At 37.3% G+C, this 5971-nt stretch overlaps 1 pseudogene across 1 annotated transcript; it reads right to left on the minus strand.

The window, feature by feature from the left end:
• Positions 1–390: 390 nt before the first annotated feature.
• Positions 391–1561, minus strand: LOC309860410 (homeobox protein NANOG pseudogene; annotated as a pseudogene). Its single transcript has one exon. The product of its transcript is annotated as a homeobox protein NANOG pseudogene (transcript).
• Positions 1562–5971: the final 4410 nt, after the last annotated feature.

The following is a 5971-nucleotide window of genomic DNA, read 5'->3' on the forward strand; positions in this document are numbered from 1 at the left end:
TACCATCTTATGAGATTCATTGAGATTTAAGGAGTTACATTTATTTATTTACTTGCTTATTATTTCATTCATTTTTAAATAATTTACATTTATTTATTTATTTTTTAAAGTGGGTATTTTTATTTATTTGTACTTAAACCTATCCACCAACCAGCCAAACTGGTACTATTATCATACATTAAAATACAAAACATCTTTCTACAAATACTAGAATTAACAGTTCTAGTAAAACCTCACAAGGGGCAGAGGAAATCAATGAAGGACATTGTAGTTTTACCCTTCACCATTAAAAACTAAGGTTGGTAACAAGAAAGCCTCACAATCTCAGAATATACCATTATCCTTCATCACATGTCTTTGTATCTTTACTTCCTATTCTTGAGGTTAGATTCTAAAGCCTGAAGATACCCACAGTAGGACCGTATCCAGTTAGCTACAGCCAGAAACACCTGTTCCATGTTGTGCACAACCAATGCTACTGAGAGCTTTGACTCCAATCGTACCCCCTCAATAGATACAGTAAGAATAATGGGAAATACAATATTAAGGCAAAGATACAGGACTCTAAAAGACAAAGCCTAGGAGATGTGACACAGCCATCGCCCAAACCAAGATCGAGTAATACCCATCGACACACATCTTCAGGTTGGATGTTCACAGAGTAATTTGGGAACAAATCCATGATTTGCTGGGTACTAAAATACTTAGTGGACTGCTGTATTACACTATAGCTTTCCCCAGAAGTTTCTAAGAGGGACTCCAAATCGCTGACGGAATTTTGCTGGAACTGGATCTGGGGCTGTAGGGATTCCTCTCCACAGCTGTGGAGCTGGCTGTTCCAAGCTTGGGGGCACCGGGTCTGACTGGTCCAGGAGTGGTTGCTCCAAGACTGGCCGTTCCAGGAGTGGTTGCTCCAAGATTGGCTGTTCCAGGTCTGGTTGCTCCAATTCAGGTTATTCCAGGTCTGGTTGCTCCATATTGGAAGGTTTGCAGAAGTGTTCATCAGGTGTCCCTGGTGGTAGGAGTAGAAGGCTGGGTATTCCGTGGCTGCTGTGCTATTCTGAGTCACACTCTTGCTCTCCTTTGGCCAGTGGTTTTTCTGCCACCTCTTACATTTCATTCTCTGGTTCTGGAACCAGGTCTTCACCTGCTTATAGCTAAGGTTCAGAATGTTGGAAAGTTCTTGCATCTGCTGGAGGCTGAGTTATTTCTGCCTCTGAAATTGATCATTGAGGACATAGAGTTGGGTCTGAGAGAACACGGTCCTGATCTGTTTCTTGCCCTGGGCTGTGTCTTCCTTCCTCCCCATTCTCTCCTCTGCAGAAGTGGGTGGTAGTTTCATCTTGGGACTGGTGGAGGAATCGGGGCTGTCCTGAACAAGCAGATCCATGGAGGAAGGAAGAGGAGAGACGGTCTCCATGTGGAGCGTCTTAGCAGATGACATTTGTAGGAATGTGTAATTTTCTTCAGGCCTGCAAACCTCAGGCATTGGAGAAGAGTCCCTAGACCCGGGTGGTCTGGGGCCAGGCAGGCACTGGGGCAGAGTGGGATCCTCACTCATGTTGGGGAGTTGAGGGTAGGGAGGGGGAAAGAGCAAGATTGTAAGGAAGGCCCAGGCTTCTGGATCCAGGTGGAAGAGCCGGGAGAAACAGAAAGACATCCAGGTGTAAGAGTATGAGAAAGACAGAATGAAGGAGGTCACCCCCAAAAGGGCAAGAGCCAAGCAGCCCAATGGAGTCCTAAATAACTTACATTTTAAATACCTTGGGTTTCTTGATGAACTTTAGAGAAAACAGAAAAACAATGACAGTTTAATTTGTCTGATACATTTTAGCTGAATGGTTTTCTCATTGTTTTTGACTCCATTCTGATCAGTATTGCCATGTATGCATTGCAGAATTAAGTATAAGTCACTTGTTTTCGCATGATAACAAAATATTACTTTCTATTGAAGAATAATTTAATGGAAGATAAGAAGGTCTCTGTGTGAAAGAAAACTGTTTTAAAGTTTCCTGTCAGGATGTTTGGTATTTTCGGATTGGTTTGCTAGCTCTGCATATATAAGATCTCTGCAGTAGCTTTCAGGGAAGAAATAGCAGTGTTAGCGAATTGTAAATCCACTAAAGAAAAGAAACCAGATTTCATTCTGTGTTGTATTATAAAAACTCCTCCGCAATATTATATAAAATGCAAATCTGACCCAATTCAGTTCACCACATATCTTTATTTAAAATGATTATTTTCCTTATAAACAAATATATAGAAAAAAATGAGAAAACAATAGAATAAGAAAATAAAAAGCAAAGGAGAAGACTGAATAAGAAATGAATCTGTTTCATCAATCTATTTCTCTGTCTTGTTCTTGGTTTAATTGTTCTCTTCTAAAGCAACATTAAGACTGCTCTTATTGATTCCATCTTGGGAGATTACTCAATGTCTCTGTCTAGGTAGTTAGGTATTTTGGATGTTGTTCACAAGTTCTGTCTGAAACATGCTCATTTTTCATTGTAGCCTTTTCATAGGAAGGTTTATTGACCTAAATTTAAGGTTTCATTGAATATATTCATCTTTCTTTCTACTCTCTGATATCACTTTGTTAACCTCCTTTTTCCCTCACTTTCTGGCAAATCCGTTTCCTCTAGCTCATTTATTCTTATTTTCTTCACTGTATTGAGTGTGTGTGTGTGTGCCTATGTACTGCTACTGAGAGTGAGAATGACTGAATTTTTTAACATCATCACTAGGAACATAGTATTCTACTCTTCATATGTTAGGCAAAAGAAAGCGAAATCTTTATTTTATGCTTATTACTATTTCTTTATGGTAGCATTTCTGCATTGAATGGCTTGGGAATAAAAAAATTTGTGTCCGAGTTGGAAGCGCTCAATGAGATATGGCTTTTCTTCTTTGAAGTTAAAAGAAATATTTCATCACCAACTTTTGCTTCAAGTTCTTTCTGTAAATTCACCAGGTATAACTTTGAGCTGAAGTCAAGTATATATGACTAGAATCTCAGTTGTTTAACACTGTTTTTCTCTCAACTTGAGAGAAGCCTTTATGAGCCCCAATAATATTTCTTTATTTTATGCTTCATTATCTGTATACTATGCATATAAAAATGAAAATATTTGTCATCTCAAATCCTTTTTTAAGTGAGGAGAAAAAAAGAGGATAATTTGAGACCATTTTTTTTTAAATGACTGGGTTATTACCTAGTTGATTCTCTTATGCAAAGCATATACATCTAGGGAATAACCGTATCAGCATGGAATAAATCAGTGTACTGTGTAAGCTTGTCTATTGTATTAATTTGCTTTATATTGTATTTCACAAAGGAAATATTCAAGTTATTCATTGACTACAGATACAGATATCAATTAAAATTATTTGATAAAAACTCTGTCACTGAAATGTTCAGAGAAAATTAGATACAAGTTTGAGTGGTTGTGGTAGTACAAGCTAATGACTATTAGTGTCTCAGAGGCCTCAATATCAGACACAGGAAATTAACTGTATGTGGAGCTACATAATCCAGTCATGTTTTCAGTCCATTACTGTATCACATTATTGCAAAGACGAAACAGAGAAGACAAGGGAAGAGGAAGAGTTGAAGATTCTTTAAAATTAGAAGATAAAGCTCGCAACTGTTAAGATCCTGACAGAAGAGAGTAGGCACACTCAAATATTTTAATTAATAAGGGGAATGATAAATAGTGATGGAATCCATATTGACTTAAGGGAACCAGTAAGGCTTGGTGGTGCCCTCAGCAGCAGTCTAGAAAAAACCACTGATAATATATTTAAGTGATTAAATATTTCCAATGTGTCAAAATCACAGAAATAGCTGAGTGCATAAGGAGTGATAGGGATCATCAAGCACAAATCTTATTGTAATGGACAACATAAAAATATTTCCAAATCCAATGCATTCTACATCAGTTTTAATTATTATAACATTCTTTTTTATGGTTTGCTGAAATTTCTCCTGATATAACTTCTACTCTTTGCTCCTACTTCTGCCCTTTGGAGACCAAATGAATTATTTTGTACTCCAGATAGGAAAAATATATGTAGAAATATTTATTCCAGAGTCAAATACTTGAGGATTTAAGCCATATTTAAACTAAAATCAAGTTTGAAGGATGTAATAGTGTTCCAACCATTTCCCCTTATTGGATTTGGGAAGTTCATTTGCACACCATCTCCTCTACTGTTGCTATAAACGTCCCACACACCTAGTTAAGGTCACTTCTTATATTTGACACTTCGGACTGTGGTAGGAATTACTTCAACACTTATTTTCATCTCTTGTGTATCTTTCAGCTTCTCTCTCTACTAGACTATTTCCACCAGACTGCAAACATACTGCTATTTCTATGCATTAATATATATGAAATAATTTGTCTCCCGTTTCCAACTTCAACTAAGACTCTTTTAGTTTCATTAGCTTGAGATAAAAAATCACTGAAATAAATGTCCATGACACTGTCTCCCATTCTCTCTCTCTCTCTCAAACACACATTCCGTATCTCATTGAGCGCTTCCAACTCGGACACTCTGAGCAGAGAGCCTGATGCGGGGCCCGATCCCAGGACCCTGGGATCATGACCTGAGCTGAAGGCAGAGGCTTTAACCCACTAAGCCACCCAGGTGCCCAGAGTCTCATGTTTCTTGACTAAAAATCACAAGCAGCATTTATCAAAGCTAATCTTACATTCTTTCTTTTGAAACCTTTGCTTAACATACAAGTTCCCATATCTTGTCTTTCCTCTCTCTTTCTCTACCCCCTTTCCTAATTGTTTTGACTTAGTTTCCATACTGAGTCGTCTTCATATTCCAGCCTCTAAATGATTGAAAGCTCTAGGGCTTTATCCCTGAACAATTCCTTTGGGTGTTTAAATAACATCTTAAACTTAATATACCCGGAACTAATTCCCAATGTTCATTAACACCAAAATTATCCCTCTTTCAACTAATTTCCAGTTTCAGAAAAACAGACTACATCTTGCTGTAGCTAACGTACTCCAAGTCATCTATAACTCTTCACTGTCTCACAATCCATGTCTACTTTTTAGTTCTATCAGTTATGACAAATTATACATTTACCAAATACTTGAGCATCAGTAATACGGATTTTCATCTTTTTAGGCTTTAATGCTATTTTCTTTGCTGCTTACTACCCAAACACTAAGTTAGGGTTTTCCATTTGGATTGTCGTTATGACACCCTGGGTGGCTCAGTTGGTTAAGCGTCTGCCTTCAGCTCAGATCATGATCCCACATCCTGGGATGAAGCACTGCATCAGACTCCCTGCTCAGCGAGGGGTCTGCTTCTTCCCCTCCCTCTGCTTGCTGCTCCCCCTGTTTGTGCTCTCTCTCTCTCTCTCTGTCAAATAAATAAATAAAATCTTTAAAATTTTTAAAACTAATAAAATAAAATAATTCATCAAAAGTTTATATTATTGCAAAAATGTGGTACCTGACATATTATTGACTTTTCAATAATACCACAGTCCATATATAATAATGATTTGACACCACTGCTGTAAATCATTAAAAATAATCTCATTAACAATCATAAGTTTTAGGGTACCTGGGTGGCTCAGTGGGTTAAAGCCTCTGCCTTCGGCTCAGGTCATGATCCCAGGGTCCTGGGATCGAGCTCCACATCGGGCTTTCTGCTTAGTGGGGAGCCTGCTTCCCTTCCTCTCTCCCTGCCTGCCTCTCTGCCTATTTGTGATCTCTGTCAAATAAATAAATAAAATCTTTAAAAAAATCACAAGTCTTATTTCTCTTTAAACTTAATTTATATTTCACTTACCTAAGAGACTTCATAGTCACTTATATTTTTATGATTACCATCATAATCATTAATATGGTTCCCTATCATAGTTTTTTGTAACAAAATAGGTAATGAAACTTATTTATTATTTATTTATTCATTCATTTATCTTTTTTCTTTAGTTTTTAAT

The sequence above is a fragment of the Mustela nivalis genome (assembly GCF_964662115.1).
Source record: "Mustela nivalis genome assembly, chromosome: 2".
NCBI classification, from domain to species: Eukaryota; Metazoa; Chordata; class Mammalia; order Carnivora; family Mustelidae; genus Mustela; species Mustela nivalis.